Source organism: Buteo buteo, unplaced genomic scaffold, assembly GCF_964188355.1.
Source record: "Buteo buteo unplaced genomic scaffold, bButBut1.hap1.1 HAP1_SCAFFOLD_110, whole genome shotgun sequence".
NCBI classification, from domain to species: Eukaryota; Metazoa; Chordata; class Aves; order Accipitriformes; family Accipitridae; genus Buteo; species Buteo buteo.
In genome coordinates, this window is record NW_027439274.1 from 70944 (window position 1) to 83774 (window position 12831).

The following is a 12831-nucleotide window of genomic DNA, read 5'->3' on the forward strand; positions in this document are numbered from 1 at the left end:
AGCGATGTCAGTCTCTGTCAAATTCAGTGATGGCTTTTTGCAGGGATTCTACGTATTGATGCTTGTGACAAGAAGATGCCATATCCTTGTTTCTTCAGGAAGTTAATTTGAACGCTAACATTTTATGTTGCATTAATTAAAAAAAAAAAGAAGAAAGAAGCCAGTAGATTCATAAGAAACATAAAATGCATGGTTTTTATACCATTAAGTTTTTTGTCCCTTTGGAAAAAACAGCAGTGCAGAGGCTAAACTTTGTCCTCTCTGCTGGTACAAACTCGGTTTAATTTGAACTAATACTTTAGTTGTGTGCAGTGAACTTCTTGTAATCAGTTACCTTCTTGCTTTATGCTTTTTGTTCATCAGAATGATCGTGAGCCTGGCTTGAGAGAGAGAGCAGTTGCCAGGAATTCTACATTGCACCAATGTGGCAAGATCCTTCCTAGAGTTCAAAGGAAGCTGGCCAGAGAGAGAGCCAAGCCTTACCACTTGCCTTCATCGGTCTCAAGAGAAGGTAATTCTTTAGAGGAGGGAAATACAATGGACAACTGACCACGACTTTGATCACACAAGGCTGATATTTTTTCCCCTCTTGCTTTACAGTCGCAAGACCAAAGCCGTTATCAACAGTAACAAAAGTTTTGGCCACAGCTGCTTCTGGTTTTCCTGTGTTTACTCCTCGGTCTATTCTCAGATCCAGCCTTCGCACTACACCCCTAGCAACTCCTTCTGCATCTCCAGGACGATCTCTACCTCCTCCTCTACGAGCAAAGGAGCGTAGAGTATCTTTCAGGGAAGAGAACTTGAATGCAAAATGGACTGTTGGGGTAAGCTGGCCTGTAGTTAGTGATCTTTATAGTTAAAGGCTTTACAGACTGTGATTTGATTTAGTTTTTTTCAAGTTTTCCAATACTCCTTATATTGAGAACTGGAATAGCAAATCAGAACGGCAGACTTGAATTTGGTCCAAAAAGGTTATGTTAGACCTTCTGTAACATCACCTGCCTGCAGGAACATATTCTTAACAAATACCAGCCACCTTGGTGGTTTTTACTCCAGCATCACTAGGCGCTGTGATTGTTCCAAATTGCATGTGTGCAGCTTCCCGCTATACCTTTTGAAATGGTGGTATGGCAGGAGGGTAAGGAATACAGATTGAGTCAGTTGTTTGGGTTCGTTAAGCTTTGTGAATGAAACACCTCTGAAAGCAACAAAAGTCATGAGCTGCATTTACTCTCAGTCTCTCTTTTTGCAAGGCCTGGGTTTCCTTAAGCTATGGTAAAAATAGACTGCCGATGAAGAGAGCTGTATGGCTGTCTCTTCTCTAGCCCTAAAGTTCTTGGTTTTGCTTCTTGCCTTGCACCAGCGATAGCATTTGTGTAGTTGTCAAATGAAGTCTGTCCACCTGGAAGTTGCCCCCTTCTGCTCCTCCTTTTGTTCTGTCAGGTGGCTTCCCTGATTCAGCTCGTCATGCAGTTGCCAAAATAATGTTCCAAAGCTAGTATCTACCTGGAGGAGCTTTCCGTACCTGTACTAACAAATTGTCTTAACCTGTTTTTATCGTACCTGTTATTGCCTGTTATAAAGAGCTAGTCAACTGTAAGAAGAGGCTCTCTCTCCTGTAGGAAGTTCTTAGTAATAGTGCAGTGTGGCCGGATTAATTTACTTGTTCCACGCCACAGGCATAGTGAACGCTAAAATATGTTAGTAGTGCATACAAGCTGAAAAGGCAAGCATAAAAAAAGAGAAATCTTGGAGTTATGATTTTAGGTATGCAAAGCTCCCTCTTCTTGAAAACACAGTAGTGAACCCAATGAACAGCCTTGAGATGACAGGGTAAGCAAGCACTTACAAAGCCCACTTCATCTTAATTCTCCAAGGTTGTGGAAACTCAATAAGCAGTCAACAGTGGGATTGGTTTTTACACTCTGCTTTAAAAGCTAAGATAGTGCTAGCATGAGAACTAATTTTGTAGCGCCTTGCTTAAGGCGACACTTGCAAAACTGACAAATATCGGTATATATTTGTTCTTTTTTTTTGTCTTGCTTTGACAAAAAGCATATGTGTGATCTTGATTGTGAACTTTCTTTTTAAAAAATAAAGGTAACGGAAGATAACAAAGCACCATCTGGAGTTTCATCTGAGCATCATCACGGAGTGGTGGAGGATGCTTGGTCGGAAAGTAGAGATAAACCAGCTCTGTTTCCTCTGAGCAATCCCGAGGAAGGTGGTGCTGAAGTGGAAGAGTCTGGAGACGGTTTGGAGAAAACGGATGTCAGCAAAGAAAACAGTAACTTCTCTGCCAGGTCAGACCAAGCTGCTTTGGAGTATCATGATGCAAAATCACCTGGCGATTTTGAAGATGAAGTCATCTTTATAGCTGCTAATCCAGCTAATTCTTCCGCTGAAGAAACTGCCGATTTTGAAGAACTGGAGAAGGAGGAAGACAGTGAAATAGTTGAAGAGAAACCCTTCCCGATGGGACAACCAGATTCATCAGAACTGAGAAAAGCAGCTGGTGTGTTTCCTGCTATGATAACCTAAGCTTCTGCATTTTTCAAATGTCTTCAAAAGGCTAAATTACTGACAGGTGCAACAGTCCATGATGAGCATTCACAAATGTCCGAGGCACTTCCTTGTCCTAGGCTTTTAAAATTGCCACTGTGTTTTGAGCCCTTTTTTAGGTCTCGTGGACATTCTGCATGTATACTGCTTTTGGCTGGCATTTCTTGTGTGTAATTGCAGCGGAGAGGCAGCAGCGACTTGTGGGAGTTTTGAGAGGGGTACAAGCTGAAAACTTAGGCTTCTGGTTCTGTTTTAGGGGGACTTCTGTAGGCTGCAGGTTTTTTTACAGCACGTTTAGCCTATGGCGTGCTTTGACTAGATAGGTAATTTTTTGTTGTTTTGTTTTTTTACCCCCCTCGTTAGTGCTCAGTTAAGTAGTTTTCTTTGGGAAGTGAGTCTGCTTGTGTATCTGCTTCTCATTACAGCCATGTTTGCTCCTTTTGCTGGCTCAACAGCTTCTGCAGCCTTTTCCAAACCTATTTCAGCTGGTCTTTGGTAATTCAGCTCAATTCAACTCATTCAAGCCAGTGCAGCTGCTGAGGATGTGTTCATATGAGCAGGTCTGCTGGCAGATTAGAAGAGATGTAGCTCACTAGGTGGTGAGCAGTGATGAAGAGCTGGGAATGACAGTGGTGCAGGAACAGGGAGAAGATGTGTAAACACAGCTACAGTCAGGATTGGACAAACAGAGCTCAGTCCGCTCAGCTCCTTAGAACAAAAGTTTGCTATTCCTGGGAGAGGTATGCAAGTGTCGGAGTTCTGCGTCCGAGGTCTCGAAACAGTTTGTAGCGGGGAGCGTGTACTCCGGTATCAGTGCATCATATGCAGCCTGATTCAGTCCTAAGCCTGAGATGATTCCGGAGGATCCTGGAGAGTCACTGCTGCTCCTGAAGCTCCTCAGCTCCTTTTCTTTTTCAATAAGAGCAGTGCCCAGACAGGGACTCCGTGTACATGGGTAAAAGGGGTTCTCCAGGTCTGAGTGTTTCTAGTAAGATAGGTCAAAACATTTGCCTGTCTGCTTTTAGCTGCCCTGTGTTTGGACAAGAAATCAAGGGTGCTTTTCCTTAAAAACAATGATAAGGTCCTAATCATTAAAGAATAACCTTATGAAGAAAGTTTGTCATTGCCGGACTATGGTACAAACAGTTCTGTACAATTTCAGTCCTCTGGAAGCGTTAGGGGGCAGTCAGTATAGCTCTTGTTTGGGCTGAGCTAGCAAAATTATCCCAGTCCTGCGTACTGTCTGCAAAGGTAATTGTTGGATCTGGAGGAAGCAGATGGCAGAAACAAAGAAGAAAAGGAGGAGGGTGTTTCTAGAATTTGGCCTGTTGAGAGAAAAACAGGCTAGCAAGCAGTTGGGTTTCAACACCACCAGTCAACCGCTAGAGAAAAGAACAGGAGACGACCTTAGATGCATTCTTGTAGAAGAGGGGAAACGAAATCAGGAAAGGAAAGAAGCATTGCTGGGATGAGTTAAATATCCAAAGAGAAATAAGAAAAACTTCTGACCCAATTTTAAGAAGGAGGGATGTTTCCTGAGGTTTTTATGTATTAGGTCAGTAACATATCAAGTTGAGTTTGTAAACAGAATGTCAATGGCCATGTTGTTTTCTTGACGGAAACTATGCATCAGACTTCTGGTTTTACTGGACAGAAGAACTCAGACCTTCTGTGCAGTTGAAGTCTTGGTAGCGTTATTTTGTTAGATCACCATCCTAGGTGAAATGCGTTACGGCTCTCTTGAAAATCATATGAGCATTTTGAAAGAAATGATGTTAAGTGCAACAGGGAAGTCACCCATCTGTCTGTTTTTGTAGGATTTGTGGAAGAATCAAATGCTGACCGTCTTACCCTTCCTGAGGATGGTAAATGGTTGTTTAAAGCTGCTGAGGCTGCTACTTCTGGGACTGCAAGTGAAGGGTAAGTTTATGAAATATAGATACACCTTTAGGTTCACACAACATGTGACTGCTGGCTTTCCTGTGTTTGAAAACTATGATTTTTGAGCTGGTATTGGTTCTCTCCTGTGTTCTTAAATACAACAGGTTTCCTGTTCCTTTCTGTCTGTGGACAGAACTAATGTGGCATGAAGAGAAGTCAAATTGACGAGCTGTCAGTTTGAGCCTTTTTTTCTCAAATCATTGCAGACCCCAAAGTAGCGGGATAAGGATTTTGTTCAGCAGGCTATATGCACCTTTTTACAGTTTGAGGGGGTTACTAAGCAGGTACTGTGAAGAGAAGCCCTGCTTTTGTCTGAATGTTATGTCGGTGCAAATTACACCTGAGATTCCTGTAACTTTAGTGGGTTTATTGTGGGGCTTGACTACTTTCTGGCAGTAATTTATACACTTAGTTTCTATTTTCTGTGTGTGGTCAATTAGCACCTGTTTGTTTCTGGAAAGGGAAGCAGTTTTCTCACCAGGTACTTTAAAAGCTGCAACTGCTTAGTGAGAGACGTTAGCGATGAAATAACCCTTAATTTCAAGTGGTAACTTACAGTGGCACAAACTTTTGTTCAGTTGGTTCTAGACCTCGAGTATGGCAGTTGCACTCTTTCTACAGAAGACAAAGAATATATTATTCTTTAATACAACTCTGTTGTTATGTTATTATCCAGTGTGAGATAGCTGGGAAGAATGTTAAGTACTTGATTCGTTGCACAAGATGAGTCGGGAATTGAATGTCGAAGTGTTGGTAAAGGAATTTCTCATTTTCCTTAGTTTTTTTCTGTTTGGAAACTGGAAGACTTTACAGTGAGAAAGTAATTTGTAAAGCTCTTCAAGGTTTGTTTTGAAGCTTTGTGATGGATTTCTCTCTTTCTGCTCATGCAGTGAAGCAAACCAGCAGGAGTCCAAAATGTCCTCTTCATCAGAAGAAAAAGCCATACCAGTTGCAACAAACCCACAGCTTTCTGAATCCCTGCAGGCAGAGGGTGAATGTACGTACAGTATGTGGGAGATGTTATGTGAGTTAAGGCAGCTGAAGGCCTCAAGTAAAACATGCAGTTTGCCATAGCGCTACAGGTGTCTCAGACTGAAGTAGTACTAGCATGTTACTGCTACCTTTCATTAAACTGTAGAGAGAAGAATACCCTCCTCAGAGAAAGTCCTTGTAGAAAATGCATAGCCAATGTTCCTGTTCTGGATAAAGGTACTGAGAAAACGGGTAGAATGTCAAATATTAGAAGGAGAGATCATTATGTATTTCGGTGTTGTACACCACTACTAATTTGTGTGCTATGGGATCTGCTGCTTGAGTTACTATTTTGAAAGATGATGCATCCCTCAGTACTCAGGCTGTGAAGAATTACTAGCTGCCGGGTAGATGGTTCTGGTTTCTAGCGTTTGGGGAAAGCCCGATGTATGTGGCAGGATGGAGAACTGTATTCTTGGCTCCTGCTCCCTCTGTTACTTCCTGTTGCTTAAACGCATCTCATTTATAGAGCAGTTAAGTTAAAATGATATAAATCTCTTCCAGCTGTGATACGTATCCTTGACAGCGAGGAAGTGGTCAGTACTCATTCAGAAAATTGCCTTGAGGGGAAGTGTGTGGATTTACCTGAAGAACGTAACCCAGAAGCAGCTGGAGATGAAGGAAACGTTCCTTTTCCACAGGAAGAAGTAACTGTTTCTAACAATCTTCCTAAAACTGAGGAAATTAATGTAAGTAAACTATTTCCCCATTTTCTACTAAAGAGAAAACACCTTGCAAATTGAGGACAGTCCTGTCTAACTGACGATTAGAAGGCATGCAAAACCGTCTCAGTTTCTTTAGCTGGGTAACACAAGTCCAAACCTCGTTGGGTAAGGGCAGATAGGTTTTTCTCCTACGCATTTGCTGTACCGATAACACAGAATAGAACCTGTCAAGACTTGGGCCTTTGAGAGCTGTAGGAGTGCCAAAACCCGCCTAAATATTTTTTAAAATCACCATGCCTTCATTTGGTTTGCTAGACTGTAAATGTTTCTTATTTGACTTAAAAAAAGAAATAGTTTTAATGTTAAAGACAATAAGAAAAGCTGGGGAGTGCAGCTTTTCAATACCGGAGGCCGTTTACCAAATGACAAAATGGCGTGGGAACCAAACTCATTTTCAGAATGATTTGGGTGCTTAGATCCTTTGCTATTTGTTCCTTATTAACATAAAGAGAATTCCCAGTAATGAGTTAATTTCAGTGTCAAGATATTTCCAGCTGCCTAAAACTCTTTTTGTGTGCGTGTGAAAATGCGGGGGTTTTAACATCTCAACTTTGTAAAGTATGAATTTTAAAAGGTTGTTCACAAGGGCTGAAAATCAGAGCCAGAGATTCCTCAGTTGTGGCAGGTTTTCCCCATTGTTCTCACTTCTGCTGGGGCCGATGAGTGATTTGGATTCATTGTGGATGTCCTCTAAGTACCACATAGAGTATGCTGTCGATTTCCTGTAGGGTTGTACTCACGGGAATTAGTAATAGTTAGAGTGAAATACAAACTGAAAGGTAGGCGTAGCACAAATAGATTGGTCTCAAGCAACAGAAGATGCTTTTCGGTGTCGCAGATTTCAGATGAAGTTGAATAGGCAGTCGCTTACGTCGCTCGTCTCGGCTTTGGGGTTTAGGACAACGCTCTAGAGAAGATGATTATAGACTTGGGAATACATAAATCACTCACTTATGGGAGTAAATGGAGAATTTGTGATGGGAAGAAGGGAGCCGGTACGTGAGACGGTCACAAAGCTGCTGCAGTCATTCCTGTAGCAGTAGAGTGAAGGTTTTCCTGCTTTCGTTATGAGTGGTTCTTACTGAGTTATACGTAAACGTGTCTTTTTGGCTTGTCTACCTTCACTGAATTTAGGACAAACTACTTACTACTTTCTTGGTCGTAGATTTGTAAGCATAAAAGGAAAGTTTATGCAGACTGAGAGGGTTGTCAAACATTGGCATGTGCTGCCCAGGGAAGTGGTTGAGTCACCATCCCTGGAGATATTCAAAAAGTGAGTGGACAGGGTACTTCAGGACATGGTTTAGTGGGCATGGTTAATGGTTGGACTCGATGATCTTGAAGGTCTTTTCCAACCTAAATGATTCTACGATTCTATGATTCTATGACTAGTATTTCTCGAATTTAGCTTTGAAGCGTGGCATGTTGCTAGATGCGTGTTGCGCAACTACATGCACTTGTTCTCAAATTTGCGCTAATACCTCGCTTGCAGTCTGTGCTCCCTGCCGTGCTGTTAATGGCCGGTGGGAACCGGGCTGGAGTTACCCTGTCGTTGCACTTTGTAACGCCGGCTTATGACAGGGTAGAATTGCTGGTGGTCGTGAAACTAGTCTGGTATTTGTACTCGGTATTGCCGTCACCTTCGTACTTCGGGAGCCATCCATCGGAAACTATCAGTAATTACAGCTTTTAGCTTTTTTCCTCGGCGAGCCCGCCTATGGGGGGCATCTCCGTCCTTCGGGTGCCATCGCCTGGAGACTGTTAATGATTCCACTTTTTACCTTTTCTCCTTGGGGAGCCAGCCTAGGGAGGAGAAATCTTCCCGCATCTTCCCCTTCTCTGCCAGGCTAATTCCAATAGTGTTTGAGGACTTTGAAAATTTGCATATCCTTGGGCTGCTGAAACCAGCATGGTCCTATGCGAGGTCTCCTGCATGTCGTTCAGGTCTTGTTTAGGGTTGAACAACTGTTTAAGAATACGATCAAAGATGATGCTTTAGCAACTTTTGGCAAGGCAGGAGGCAAGAAAATAAGCAGATTCTATGGAGACTCCCGCTGAGTGGCTTCCTCCTTCTGCCCTCTTTGGCTAGCCCTATAACTTAGAGGGTTGGGCAAAGGTCTTCACGCGTTGATTAAATTACCTTGGCCACCTGAGTCACTTGAAATACATAACAGAGACTACTTTTGCTCTCAGCATAAAAGCTTGAGTGTCTCATGTGGCTCTAGCAGGAGAGAATAATTGCTCAGTACGGGGAGCTACAAAGGCTGCGATGGAGGTATTTAGAATCTATGTGTTGTCTCCTGCAATCCAAGTGATTCCTTAAAGTGCGGTGTTGAGTTGTGCGATGTGATACCTGGCCAGTTTGACTAAGTGTTGCGGTGACACCTATGATGAGCGAAACTTTAAGCTTGGGGGACATCGTTGTACTTTGCCCCGTTAGATGCAGAGTCGGTCACTCTGTGTGGATTTGTAGTCAGTGCGGAAAGTACTGCAATGTGATGATTACTGCCAGCTGGGTGTACAGCTTGTATTGTAAAACTGCTCACTTTGTTCACGGGTGGTGGCAAATCGTTAGTCATGAACAGAAGTATCAGAAATGGAGCATGTGATTGCATACACGGGATACTCTGTTCTCTGTCCCTTAAACGCATAAACTTTTACCTGTAGTAGAGAGTACATGGTATGTTTCTAACTTTACATTTGGTGGTGATCGGAAAGGAAAAGCAGCATTTCAGTGTCCTCAGCTTCATCTAGCTCAGCCTGAAGTTAGTCTGTTTGGTAACTGATACTGCATTAAGAGACCTTTTTTAACTTTAGGTTCTTGAAGACGGTGCGGTTAAGGCACAAACCTCAGAAGAAGCACCTGAAACATCACCATGTAGTGAACTACATCCCTCAGGCAATCTTCAGTACAGCTATGATAGTACAGAGCAACAGTTTGCATGTCATTTGCCTGATAACAGAGATGGTGAATGTGATGCAGCTGAGGGAGATGGAGAGCTTTTTCTATCTCAGAATAATTTTACTTTAGTCTTGGAAGGAGAAGAAGGTGAAGCAGAGATGGGAGACCCTACATTAGTAGATGCTTCTAAAGCAGCTGGCACAACAACAGAGGAAAAACCTGTCAACAGTTTAGGCAATACTGAAAACCAAGAACATGTTACCAAGTCGGTGTCCACTGTAACTAGTGATCAGGCATCTCAAAATATTGCAGAGTCGCTCCCGTATGTGCCTGAACCCATTAAGGCAGCTACTGCTGAGAACTTACCGGATGCAATCAAAGACACAAGAAGTAAAGAATTTACATCTGAAGTTGCAGAACAATCTATTCATGAAACCATAGGTAAAAAGGTAACTGGATTCCAGAAGGCAAAAGCTCCCTTAAGAACTGTGCCGGAAGGAGTGGAAGACGAAACCAGCGTACGTCAAGTAGAGTACGGCATCGCTCCTAGAACACGTGCAAGGGGACAGCTGAGTAGAAGGCTAAGTACTCCATCGGCAGGCACTCAGCAGCTACTGAAGACAGGCAAACCAGGTCTGTTTGCACTGTCTCCTAGGAGAAGTAGCAGGCGAACAAAAGAAGCACCTGAGACTTCTAGTCTTCAAACGGAAGAAAATGCTCAAGAGGAGCAAACGCTTGTGATGCCTGTTACTCCTAGGAGAGGCAGGAAGCCTAAACCAAGTACTGCAGGAAAAGTAGAAAGCAGCCTTTCTGATGGACAAACATTGTCCCTCCCTACACAGTCCGTAGCCGCTACTCCAAGAAGAAGATTAAGGAGAGCGAAGGAAGCTGCAGCTGAACTCTTGGGAGAGGCTAATGAGGAAACTTCTCTTGCTGAAGGTAGCGTTATCGCTTCTGCTACTTCCCAAAGGACTAGAGGAGGGAAAAGTTCAGCAGGAGGTCAAGAAACTGGCCAGACTGACACGGGTCATAAGATAAAAACGTCAGTCAGTCCCAGCAGAAGTGCAAGAAAACTGAAAAGCGTTAATTTACAATTTATGGAAAATATTGTCAAGGATCAAGAGGTGCAGCCTAGTGCCCAACTCCTTTTACCGGTGGCAACTCAAAGAGGCAGAAGAAGAAAGACGAGTTCATCAGAAGTTTCAGAAAATTCTGACCTTGATCTGTCTAAATCATCGCTTCCTCAAACAGAATTCAAACTTCCCGTCACTCCGAGGAGAAGTGCTAGGAAGCAGGCACAAAATCTCCTGGCAGACACAGAATCTCTCTCTGCTCAGGAAGACATGTGTGCAGGTGGGAAAGTGGGAATCCTCGATACTCCTAAGAGAAGAATAAGAGGAGTCCCACATGCTAAACTAGAAAAAACGGATGCTCCTGAGCAAAGAGCTGCCCAGCCAAACGAGGAATCAAGCACACCCAGGACTACAGTAGGAACAGGGCATCGGGGCAGAAAGAGACAGTCAGTATTGGAGGAGAGCACAGGGGAGAAGGCCTTCCCCCAAGGAGCTGGTGACAGTCCTTTGCTGCCTGAAGACAGAAACCCATCAGGACATGCTTTAACAGATCGTTTTACAAGAGCCAGATCCCGCAAAACTTCTATGCATCAGAAACTGTCTCTTGAGGAAAAAGAGTCCTTCCTTTTCTCTCCTCCTCTCACAAAGCTGACAAAGAAATGTAAAGGTAGGTGCACTATGTTTATATGCAAAATAGGGCATATTGCTGTTTTGTAAACCACAGAAAACAGCTTGTGAGGATGGCTTTAAGTATGGTAAGAGTATAACCATAGGAAATAAAAAATTGGGAAAGAGGCATTTCATCTTTTTTCTGAACTCTGTATGACTGCCTGGCTAGCTGTGGTGGAGACAGGAGAGGAGGCTGATCTGAGTACACTGAAATGAAATTTAAGCTTAATTTTTTGTCATGAGCTGAATGTCTATCTGTTTTGAAAACTGGAGGACATATCTTAATATGTGGTTGTCATCACTTCCCCCCAGTGGAGAAATAAAGGAGACATGCTTTCAAATTCTGTTAATGTTTTAACTTAACATGAGCTGCAACTTGCAACAAACTATACAGCTGTTTAGTTATAGGATTGTTTTTCATGGGCATATACTTTGTTAGTGAAGTTACTGCTCATGGGGTTCTTTGTATTGGAGTACATGATAAAAAAATATTTTTTGAGATGAGTAAGGACTGTCGATGCCTCTTGAGCATAGTATCTTTCATTATGTAAGGGCAGGTAAAATGGCTACACTGGCTTATTTTTGTTTCACTATATAATGTAAAAGAATGGATCTCAAGAGGCAGTTACTAGGCGAAGAATACCTGCACATTTTTTATAAACCCAATTGGACCTTTTATGTCAGGAATCTATTGTGCTTTTGATTATTAGCTGTAATTTAATGTCACCGTCGTTTATGTATAACGTACATGAATGTTAAGAATGCCTTGTCATTTTAGCTGGAAAAGAAGACCATCCTGTGCAGCTTAAGGATATAGACCCGGACTTGTCTTCTCAATTTGTCTTTTCACCCCCTCTGTTGAGGTCGAGGAGAAAAAATAAATCTAGGATTTCCCAAATTGTGAAAGAAGCAGTAAGTAAAAACTCTAGTTGTTTCATGTTCAGAAGAATAAGAGGAGTCCCACATGCTAAACCAGAAAAAACGGATGCTCCTGAGCAAAGAGCTGCCCAGCCAAACGAGGAATCAAGCACACCCAGGACTACAGCAGGAACAGGGCGTCGGGGCAGAAAGAGACGATTAGCACTGGAGGAGAGCACAGAGGAGGAGGCCTTCCCCCAAGGACCTGGTGGCAGTCCTATGATGCTTGAAGAGTGAAACCCATCAAAATGTGCTGCAATATTAAGATCTGTAATGGATCGTATTACAAGAACATGCCTAGTGTGTCAATAAAGCCGCAGATAACTCTCAGGGTTGTCAGTGCAATCCATTTATTTGCTGGAGTTTCATCGGTTCCCATGTAACTAATCCGAAATAGCCTAGGTGTTGATTTCTGGTGGGGATCTGGCCTGTTGAGAGAAAAGCTCTGCAGAACTCCTGGGCTCGCGCTAACAAGCAGCCCTGCAGCGAGCAAGCTCACAGGGCGCGGCACAAGCGCGGGGCAGTCTGCGGCACCTCCCCGACCCCGCGTGAGGGAAGGCCGCAGCGCGGCGGTGGCAGAGACGTGACCCCAGAGGGTCACCGTGGCCCGAATCCTGCTGTCCTCGCTGTGTGTGCCCCCGGCCAGGCGGAGGGGTGCTGGGTGACCGTGGTGCTGCTGCTGACGGGCGGCTGAACCACCTCAGAGCAGCCGGGCCGGGGGAGGCGACTGCTCGCGGCTCTGCTCCGGACAACGGGCCTTGCTCCTATCATCGCTCGCTCCCCCAACGTTTCCCCTCGGGAGACGGACACCAGAACTACCGTTTTTGCTGAAGTCCCCTGTCGACAGAGCTGGAGAGGGGTCTGCAGAGCCGCTTACGCAGGACGAGCCCGGGCTGGGGCTGGTTGAGGAGGAGGGGGCTCCGGCTGGCCCGGACGTGCGTGACCCGTCTCTGGAGCACAAGCGAGCTCAGCTCCCCACGGCTGCTCGCGCAGGCAGCTCCGAAAGCTG

General features: G+C 44.0%; 1 pseudogene; it reads left to right on the forward strand.

Annotated features, from left to right (window-relative positions):
• Positions 1–12194, forward strand: part of LOC142028036 (protein ELYS-like) — a 49115-nt pseudogene extending 36921 nt beyond the window's left edge.
• The last annotated feature ends 637 nt before the right edge of the window (positions 12195–12831 follow it).